At 41.3% G+C, this 11480-nt stretch overlaps 1 pseudogene across 1 annotated transcript; it reads left to right on the forward strand.

The window, feature by feature from the left end:
• The first annotated feature begins 9858 nt into the window (after window positions 1-9858).
• On the forward strand, window positions 9859-11480 carry LOC148849365 (uncharacterized; annotated as a pseudogene). Its single transcript, XR_016101053.1, has one exon. The product of XR_016101053.1 is annotated as an uncharacterized LOC148849365 (transcript).

The following is an 11480-nucleotide window of genomic DNA, read 5'->3' on the forward strand; positions in this document are numbered from 1 at the left end:
CTCACCATCCTGTGCATTTATTTTGTGATTTTGCTCAATGGGTGTATCTACAGGCTTAACTCCCAATTTTCCTGTTTCTTCAAAGAGATCAAGAACATATTTCCTCTGAGAAATAAAAATGCCATGCTTGGACCTGGCCACTTCAATCCCAAGGAAATACCTCAACTCACCTAGATCCTTTACTTCAAATTCTTGATTAAGAAGTTGCTTAAGAGAATTAATTTCATCAATATCACTTCCTGTCACAACAATGTCATCAACATACACAGCTAGGAGAGTCAAAGTAAATCCTTTCTTCTTAATGAGAAGAGTGTGATTAGATTGGGTTTGAACATATCCAAATATTTCTAGAGCAAGTTTGAATCTATCAAACCATGCCATTGGAGATTGTTTTATATCATACAAAGCTTTCTTCAATTTAGAAACTTTCTTACCAATCTCTGCATCATAAAAACCAGGAGGCAACTCCATATACACCTCTTCCTATAAGTTATCATTTGGAAATGCATTCTTAACATCCATCTAAAATAATGGCCATGAGAAGTTAACAGCAAGAGACAACAGAACCTTGATGGTGTTCATTTTTGCAACTAGTGCAATGTTTTCCATGTAATAAATACTATAAGTTTGAGTGTATCCCTTAGCAACTACCCTAAATTTATATCTTTCAATTGTACCATCGACATTATAATTTATTGTGAATATCCACCTACACCCAACAAGTTTCTTTCCTCTTGGTTGATAAACCAGTTCCCAAGTACCATTTTTTACAAGGGCATCCATCACAACCTTCATTGCTTCCTTCCACTCAGGGACAACAAGGGCTTCTTGCAATGTTCTAGGAATAAGAAATGAATTGGGAGATACAATGGGCAGTGGATAAGATACATTGGCTCTTCCCCTTGCGAACTGCAATTGGGAGGTCAAGGTCATCTGGGGATTGCTAAAGCTCAACAGTGGAAGTGGGTATGCCACCAGTAGTAGGAATGGGTAAGGAGGAGACAATACTTGAATCTGATGTCGCAAAAGAGACATGAACATGCCTAGACTAATCATTACTGGAACCAACTTGCCTCCACCATCTTTTGTGAAACACCCTTAATTCTTTACACTTTTGACAACTCCCCTCATTACACTCCCCTCCATTTGTAAGAATAGGTAAAGGAACATCTTGAGCAAAAGTACCCCACTCACCACTCTCCCCTTGAGGTGGAACACTAGGGTAACAGGGGACATCTTCAAAGAATGTGACATCCATAAATACAAATTTGGTTCTCGAGACAGAGTCATAACAATAATACCCCATTTAATTTTGTGCATACCCAAAGAAGATACATTTAGCAGCCTTAGGGTCAAATTTTGAACGGGTAGGCCTAAGAATTTAGACAAAACAGGTGCAACCAAAAGTTTTGGAAAGAATAGAAAACTACTCCTTATTAGGATACACCAAGTTAAAAGGAGCTTTCATGTCCAAGACTCGTGAAGGAATCCTGTTAATGAGATAAACAACAGTAAGAATGGCATCCCCTAGAAACGTATATGCGAACAAGTGCCTATTTGTCCTCTCAGCTACCCCATTCTGTTGAGATGTATGCGAACAAGTGCTCTGATGAATAACTCTATGTTCAAGGAGATAAGAAGATGAGGGTTTTGCGAAATATTCTTTGGCATTATCAAATCTGAGATTTTTTATTTTAATCCCAAAATGAGTTAAGATCATTTGATGAAAAACACAGGTCAAAGTGGGAACCTCATCTCAAGATTAACTTAAACAAAATAGGAAAAAGACTATTTAAAGACCCAAAAGAAAGATGACCCAATCAATTATGTCAAAGCATAATCTGACTCACAGACTATGACACAAAAGACGTCACAACATCTTTACTCTTCCCATGAAGATGTTTAAGTAAGTAGATCCCATTCATCTCATGGCCAGTCCCAATCACCCTCCTTGTTGCCAGATCTTGAAAAACACAATGATCGGGGGAAAAGGTCACTGAACAGTTCTGGTGTTTAGTGATAGTACTGGCTGAAAGTAGATTAGTACTTAGTTCAGAACATGCAGAACAAAGGAAAAGGAAATGGCATCAGAGAATTGATGTCTCCCTTACTTGAAATAGGGACAAGAGAACCATCAGCAATGGACCCTTTGTCTCTATCAGAGGACAAGCAATAAGTGTGAAATAAGGAAGATAAACTAATCATATGATCAGATGCTCCTGAATCTACAATCCAAAAATGGCTAGTGTTACCTAGGGTTGAGGCATGATAAGCAATGCCCCTTGTACCTGATTAAGCAAAAGTAGAAGTGGGAGGCGGGATCAAATGAGATTGTCCAGAGATGCCAACTTCACTCTCTAGTTGAGATGAAGTAGCCTAACAATAGCTGCATCAAAAGAACTGGATCTAGTGTTGGGTGTGGATGAAGCTCTTGTGGTTACAACTGCATTTGCATTTCCTTTCTTGTTCCTAAGTCTTTTTGGAATTAGCTAAGGATGAAGCTTCCAATAAGTGTCCTTAGTATGTTTTGGCTTCTTACAATAGTCACAAAATACATCCCTCTTTCCATTCTTCTTTACTTCCCTCTCCTTATCACCTTCAGTCTTTGGTTATATGGCTGCTAAAGTCGACCTCATAGATTGAATTTGTAACATAACTTTTCTTCTACTTTCCTCACTATGTACCAGAGAGTAGGCTTGAGATAAAGAGATACTATCTCTAGTGAGAAATTGTTGTCTTACAATGTAATAACCAAAGTTTAGCCCAACTAGGAATTCAAACACCCTATTTTTCTCAATTAATTTCCTGTATGTGGCAGCATCTTTTTGGCCCTCCCACTCAATAATGTCAAGATGATCAATCTCATACCACAATGACTTCAAGGTGGAGAAATAAATTGACACAAGTTTCTCCCCCTGTTTAAGATTATTCACCTTAATTTTCAGTTCATAGGCTCTAGCAATAAGGGGCTGAGAATATATTTCGTTCATATTGTCCCAAATCTCTTTAGTTGTCTTCGCCCAAAGATAGTTTCTACTGATATGGTGCTACATGGAATTGCATAACCAAGTCATAACCAGATAATTTTCTTAAACCCATTTAGCAAGGGAAGGGTCCTCCAGTTCTGGTTTCTTTGTGTCTCCCATTACATACTTTAGCTTTCCTCTTCCTCCAATGGCCATCACAACTGATTGGGCTCATTCCAAATAGTTTGTTCTATCAAATTTGACCATAGTAATATGAAAATTGAAAGTACAACACTGTTCTATCAAATTTGTTCTATCAATAGAATTTGATAGTTTGTTCTATCAAATTTGTTCTATCAATAGAATTTCCAGCTCCTACAAGTCTTTCTCCATATTGTTTGTTCTCATTACCAACCATTTCGATGCTATAATGAATAATAGATATTCACCGAATGGAAAGTACAACACTGTCCGACTCCTTTTCCAGCAAAAAAAAATTTCAAGTATTGTCCAACAACACCTAAAATAATAATAAAAAAAATATTCAGAGGCTTTTCTATGAACTCAAGGTGGGTGGATGAAATGACCAACACTGTCAAACAACATAGCCCAGAAGTACAGTCTGCAAAGAAACCCTAAAAACAGTCCAAGAAAATAGCCAAACCTCCCAAAGGATTCCAAAAAAAAAATAGGTGTATGTCAATCCAAAAAGTAATGAAAAACAACTTAGAAAGTACTGAATGCCATTCCTAATCTTTGATTTAAGCCCTAAATCAAAAGCCAACCTGTTTTCTCTGATTCTTCTTGCCCATCAGACAACTCTCCAAGTTTTCTAAACCTTGGGCACCTTCTTCAATCACCAACAACATCCAAGAACCAGGCGAACATAGCTAAAACTTCTAGCCCTAGAGCTGCTCTCATGTAGTCAGCTGGACTACACCTACATGAGAGCCCTAATTAGTCTTAGGCCAACTCTGATACCGAGTTGTCTGAAACCAATGAGGTTCAAACATGTTTAGTAATCAAAAAATAGGAAGAAAACATAGATGAATAGAAGAGAAGAGAAAGGAAGAAGAGAGGAGGAACAAAGAATAGAAGAGAAAAAGGGGTTTAGACATGTTCAATCTGCCACCCCAAGTGCTATTTATTTTAGGCTTATAATAAAAGAGGTACAATGGCATGAATACTCCTGTTACTAGCAACAACTAAAAAAAGCATTCTAACAACACTATAATCAGAGGAAACATATGAAGAAGTGGGACCACAAGGTGGTCAATCATTTTCTCTACAATTATCAAATATAAGTTTTAAGTTGTTATTAGCATAAGTAATTATAGATCTCAAATATAATTGGGTCAAACCTAATTATAATAGGAACAATTCAAGATCTATGGAAACCATTTATTAGTTGGTTTGGAACTAGTACACCCTGTTCCAAAGCAGACCGGAACCATTAACAACTCTACGTATCAGCTTCATGGCTTATGCAAACAAATCTTATCTAACCCTATGAAGCATATATGTGTACAAATTAGCTAAGAATCTATAGCGTGCCTTGGCTTCTCAGGCTGGTTTGCTACTTGGTCATAAGCCCATAAAGATTAAAATATGTAGGCCTTGGCCAAGTGAATTTTTTTATTTTTTTTTTCTCTTTGGGCAAAATTAAGGGTGGATTCCAGCTAAGCCGAACCAAATACCTAATTATTCGAGTTCGGCTTGCCAAAATAATGTTAGGCTCAAGCTCGATTCAAGCCAGAGACTTGATCTCAAATTTGGCTCAGCTTAAAAGCTTGCAAGTTTGAGGTCGGTTCGACACTCGAGTTCAATTATGAGCCAAGTTTTCTATAAAAAAACTAAACATATGAAAAATATATATTTTTATTTTACATACAAAAATTAAGAATTATAAAAATTATTTATTATACATGTATATGCATGTATGTATGTGTGGTTTGATTAGGCTCACAAGCCTCATGAACTGAGCTTCACTAGGCTTAAGCTCGACTCGAAGCTCAATTAAAACCAAGCTGAATCAAGCTTTTCATAAGCCGAGCTTGAATAGCTTGTGAAAAGTTTGATTCATTTCTACCTTTGGATAAAATATAAAAACCTCGCTTGGGTTTAACGATAATCGTACAAACCCCCCATGTTAATATAATGAAAGCTTCCCTTGTAATTTTGAAAAATTGTGCAAACATATCCATTTGGCGGGTTTTCACTTTTCATGATGATGTGATGCAAGACAAAATTGGCTTCAATCAGGGGAAGCCCGTGCTCACACCCTACGAACAACCTCTTGCAACCTTGCATCGGGAAGATCTCCCCATGAAATAAAGCACATAAGTACGGAGATATTCCCAATGCAAGGCTGCAAAGGCTGTTGGAACAGGCATTGTCTTGACCAAAGCTGAACTCATGCAAGACATTAATTTTTTGAAATACTAGATTTACCCTTAATCGTCTTTGTTTAGATGTATATTTACTAAAATACCCCCCCAAAAATTATCCCTTTATATTTCTTGCTCAATCGCAATCCCCTCCATAGCAAGACCTTACTCCTATAAACCTCCATGCATTCCTCTAAATCCCAAAATCAATTTGAAGAGGGTATCCCGAAACACAAAAAGCCTCCCCAGAATCCACCATTTTTGTCTTCATGAGGTGTTCTGACTTTGGAGGAGGCCAAAGAGACTATTTCTAACCTAAAAGATGCTCTCAAGAACCTATTATCTTCTTCCAATGCTTCTAAATGCATGAACCTTGTTGCAGTTTTCAAGTGTACTAAAAATTCTTGATTTCTAGTAACCAAAGTTTGTGTTACTAGTGAAATTACAGTATCCTACCCATCAGTTAGAGGTTTAAATTGGGCTATGCCGCTCGTGGCCTAACACAACCGAGCATGTTATGCCATGGCACGACCCATATATATTTATATATATTATATATTTTATTAATATAGTTATATATATTATATAAATTATAATTATATAATAATATATAGTATATAATATATTAATAAAATAAACAATTGTTTTCAATTTTATTATACTATTTTATTTAATTGTTATATATATAAACAATTGAATACATCAAAATTCATATAAAATAAAAATTTCAAGATTTTTTTTTAAAATAAATAGCTTTGACTCGATCCATGGCCTAGCATGACCTAAGGCTCAGCCCACAGACCAGCCCAGCTCGTGGCATGGCATGGCATAGCACGGGCCCGTGCGGGCTCGAGCCGTGGGTCATGCCGGGCCAGCCCCCCAAAATATCTCAGGGAAGGGAGGCACGACCCGAGAAAACTCACACTTTGCGAATGTCGTGCCGTGCCAACCTAGTATAGCCCATTTTACAACTATACCATTAGTACCAATATGTGTTCTTTAGGCATTCATTCTAAGCATTCTCTATTATTGCCTCATTGGCATTTGACAATAACATATATATGGAATATTATGATGAGAAACAATGAGAAGGTTGTGGAATTTCTCCAATCACAACACACTGATGCTTATCATTTTGACGAAGGCCTTGTTTGTTGGATAAAATATAAAAACCTCCCTTAAGGTTTTAGACAATCATAAAAACATTTCCTTTAGTTTCATTTTAACAAATACCTCCCCTGAAATTTTAAAAAACTCAACAAAACCTTCCTTTGGTCATTGACTCAAATGGGAAACATTAGATTGATATATCAGTTTTTTTTTTTTTTTTTCAAATACTCATTATACCCTTTTCTAAATGATTTTATATACAATTTTACAGAAATAACCCTATTTGAAACTCAACAAAAACCTCCCTTTGACTTCTTTATCCTCTTTCAATCTCCTATCATCCCCAAACTCCATTGACTCAAAGAGAACCCTATCTGAAACTAAAAAGGAGAGGAACCCTAAAAGCTTTGCTATACGCCTATACCCTTCACTTGCTGGAGCACCTCAAATAGCATTGGGCATTCAAAGCCCTCTGCCCCTCCCTTGACTTGCCGGAGAACACCCTCCGAAAAAATCCTCCATGATTTCATGGCTGTCAGTTCCGCTCCATCATCTCCATCTCTACTATTCAATATTGTATCCAACAGGGGTACCCATCCCCAAACCCATAATCCTCTGGGATTTGATCTCACATCTCCTCTACAAACAGCCAAAGAACCTATAGGCTACCAACTAAACCGCCATCATTTGGTTACAACAGAGATTCAATCTCTACACTCTTCACCCATTGAACTTTCAAGTTGTAAGTTTGTAACCAGAGCTTGGAGGCTGAAGCACCTTCCTCCCGCTTGGCTCTTGTTCTCTCTCTCTCTCAACTCCTAGCTGAACTTGAACCTATCCACCAATAAAAAGAAATTCAAAATTTTTAGTCAAAATATCAACCAAATAATAGCCTATATTATTTCATTATTATTAGTGTTCTAATTTCCCACCGTCCCTCCATCCCTGCCTCACCAATTGTATGCAGCCAAAATCTCAACTGGATTAGAAGAAAAGGGGAAAAAAGAAAAAATAAATCCTCCACTCCAAGAATAAGAGAGAGAAACAACAAGAGAGAGATGTCCCATGAAAATATAAACATATCAGTTGAGATATCCATGCATCTATCATGTTCTCTTTTGCGATTTTCTCGTTCCTAATGCTTCAACATCTCATATGGGTCTCCTTCTTCAAACTTTCATTCTTCTTCTCACCCTCCCTTTCCAATCTAGGAATCTCCCGAGCACGGTGAGAGAATGCAAGGAAGTTGGTGAATTACCCAATTGACCAACTTATCCGTATGAGATACAAGCAAACGGGGATGAATATTGATGAGGGTAGATTTGACCCTTTAGTGAAATTGCGACACGTGGCACCTCGTGACAAATAAGCGACACCCAGGCAACAACTTACCAAGTTGGTGTCTCACCCGGGCACCGGCCTGGCACGGCTTGCGCGTTGCCTGGCGCGCGGCCTGGCGTGGCCTACGCGACCTGGCCGACCTGGATCAGCCAAGCACATAATCTGACCTGGCCGACCTAGCCGACCTGGATCAGCCAGGCACATGATCCGACCTGGCAACCCATAAGATGTGCCCACCGATAAACTCGGCATGCATACCTCGCGATACGTGGAGGCCGGCCCACATTCCGGAAGTTGGTCAACGTGCATGGCAGTTACCTCTAAGGAGCTCGACAGCTCACCAAGGAGCTCGCCAAGGAGCTCGGTAGCTCTCCAAGGAGCTCACCAAGGAGCTCGCCAGCTCTCCAAGGAGCTCGCCAAGGGGCTTGTCACCAAGTAGCCACCAGGGAGCTCGTCGCCATAGGCAGCTCGCTACTTGTAGGGTTGATCGGTACAAAAGAGCAGTTCGGCATATCGCAAGAAGATCTCCTGCTTGACAACCGTACCTAACAGATCTGGTGGCAGCACCCACATCTCTTAACAGGTGGCGTTGTGCCTGTTGTCTCTGAAAAGCAGGGCACGCCTGACGAGTCCGTACCCTACAGCAACAGCCTGCACCTGTCACCTCAGTCCTAGTAGTAATGGCTTGGGTAGTGGCAGTTACGCCTAGCGCGGCCTACACGTTGCCTGGCACACGGCCTACACGCGGCCTGGCGTGGCCTGCATGACCTGGCCGACCTGGATCAGCCTGGCACATGATTCGACCTGGCTGACCTAGCCGACCTGGATCAACCTGGCACATGATCCAACCTGGCCAACCTGGCAACCCATAAGACGTGCCCATCAATAAACTCGGCATGCATACCCCATGATACGTGGAGGCCGGCCCACGTTTCGGAAGTTGGTCAACGTGCATGGCGGTTACAAGGAGCTCGCCAAGGAGCTTGACAGCTCACCAAGGAGCTCGACAGCTCTCCAAGGAGCTCGCCAGCTCACCAAGGAGCTAGGCGCTCTCCAAGGAGCTCGCCAAGGAGTTCGACAACTCTCCAAGGAGCTTGCCAAGGAGCTCGTCACCAAGTAGCCAGTAGGGAGCTCGTCGCCATAGGCAGCTCGCCACTTGCAGGGTAGCTCGGTACAGAAGAGCAGTTTGGCATATCGCAGGAAGATCTCCTGTCTGACAACCGTACCTGATAGATCTAGTGGCAACGCCCACATCTCTTGCCAGGCGGCGTCGTGATTGCTGTCTCTGGAAAGCATGGCACGCCTGACAAGTCCGTACTCTGCAGCAGCAGCTTGCACCTGTCACCTCAGTCTTGGCAGTAATGGCTTGGGCAATGGCGGTTACGCCTAATGTGACTGGGCACCACTATATAAGGACTCCGACCCCCAAAGCCAAGGGGGAGAGGATGAAAAAATGGAGGTAATCCCTGCTCTCTAGCTCTCTCATTTCTCTCCAAGCTCTTTGGAATCAGAATGCTAACTTAGGCATCAGAGAGTCCCCGCCGGGTAAATACCCCCGGGTCCTCTGATTCAGTTTTGACAGGTTCCTCAGTTCTCGTCGCCTACAAAGAGGAGGAAAATATGGAGTTCTCGTAGGTCTCTCAGCTCCCACCGCCTACAAAGGAGAGGAGATCACCTCATGCAGAGGGCAGTCGAGTTGCACTACACCAGGGAGCTCTACCACCCTCTTGAATTACAAGCTGCCTAGGAGCAGGTCAAATGGCGAGTCCATCCAAGGAGCTAGTCACCAGGTAGCTCATCACCAAATAACTCACCACCAAGGAACTCGTCACCAGGTAGCTCACCACTAGGGAGCTCGTCACCAGGTAGCTCACCATCAGGGAGCTCGTTACCAAGTAGCTCACCACCAGGCACTTCACCACTTGGTCAAATGACGAGATACTTAGCCAAAAAAATTGATACATCACAAAAAATTGGTACGTGACCAATACTCATAGAACATATATATGTGTTAATAAAAGTTGATAATTTTGATGAAGATAATTGTGAAAACTTTTTGGGATTATAGTTTAGAAGGGTAACTTTTGAGTGTTAATATTAATAAAATTTTAAAAATTGGTACAATTTTTTAAAATAATATAAAAATAAGGTCAGAAACACTGTTCCTCCTGTAAACTATTCATCAATGCCGACGCTCGTAGCTGCCCGCCGCCGCTTCCGGCAACACCTCTGCCTCCGCCCACCTCCAAATTGTAGACAAGACCAGACGGTGCAGATCCGCTATAATCCCATAAACTCCTCTCTTCCAGAGCTTGATCTTCCTTTTTATAGAAATCACCATTATACAGCATCTCTCGCATTAACCATAAAAAACCATGAACTAATCTTGAAAACTCATCTCCCATGCTTGGAAGTCTTTCTTCTGCAGTTCTGCATGCGTGTTAATCCCGAATTTCTGGTTGAGACGACACCGCTTCTGCCATGGTCTCGCTTGGAGAATCTTACTCCAACCAGCTTCCTTCAACGCAGTCTCGCTATTCTTCTTCTTCTTGCTTCTTCTTTGTCTTCAGCCAAGGTTCAAAGGCCTTTAGGTAGATCCATTAGAACCATTCACTCGAATCTCTTCCAAAAAGAAGATACCTGCTCGTGTCCGGGTCCGGTCGATGGAAATTCCTCCCGAGTCTCGGAAACCTTAACGAAATCCGTTATCGATTTCAGGCGTAGAGAGTTTGTCATGGAAAGCAACAAACCAACTAAGTCCTCGTTTTCGGATTTTGATTTGCTCGAAATTTCCCAAGCTATTAGTGACTTTTCGGCTTGCAGTAGCGACATCTCAGGGGAACTGCAGAGGTTAGCTTCGCTTCCGTCATCAGCAGAACAACACAACTGTGAAGACTCGGATCTCGAGAACGAGACGTAGTTAGGATTCCTGCAACGAGAGAACCTCTCATCAGATATATTTGACAACACTTCCCAGGAAAATCTCAAACCAGTGGTGAGAATCTACGTGGACGGTCTTCAATCCCCGTCGATTACGATAAAACACTCGGCTGCAGCATAATTACGCAGGAGGGGGAAGAACACGCGGCAGCTGCTCTATTAAACCTCTCTCTGCATGAGGGGAACAAGGTCCCCATCACAAACGCAGGAGCTATAAAGCCTCTTGTTTATGTTCTGAAAACCGGTACAGAGGTGTCGAAGCAGAACGCTGCTTGTGCTCTGCTTAGTCTCTCATTCATCGAAGACAACAAGATCTCTATCGGTGTGTGCGGCGCCATCCCGCCATTGGTTTCTTTGCTCTTGAATGGATCGAAGCGAGGGAAGAAAGACGCGCTTACAACACTCTACGAAATAAGGTTGGAAGGAATTGTCACAGGAATAGAGGTATTTCAACAACCGAGTTGGCCGCGAGAGGAACGAAAAATAGCGGAAAGCGGGAAGAAGAAAGGGGAGGAAAGAAAGGGAAAGGGGAAGAAGAGAGATGGGAGAGAGAGAAATGTGAAGAAATGTGAGGTGCTGTTTGTGTATCCTGAAGGGGTCTTTCTGAACAGTGTTTTTCTTCCGATCTAAATAATTATTAGAAGGGTAATATGGGGATTAAAAAATATTGCAATAATGGACTTTAACGGAAAACTAACATCTTTGTCAAAGATCATATAATACAGGGGGGTTTTTG

The sequence above is a fragment of the Nelumbo lutea genome, chromosome 6, assembly GCF_056320005.1.
Source record: "Nelumbo lutea isolate HS-2025 chromosome 6, American lotus-T2T, whole genome shotgun sequence".
NCBI classification, from domain to species: domain Eukaryota; kingdom Viridiplantae; phylum Streptophyta; class Magnoliopsida; order Proteales; family Nelumbonaceae; genus Nelumbo; species Nelumbo lutea.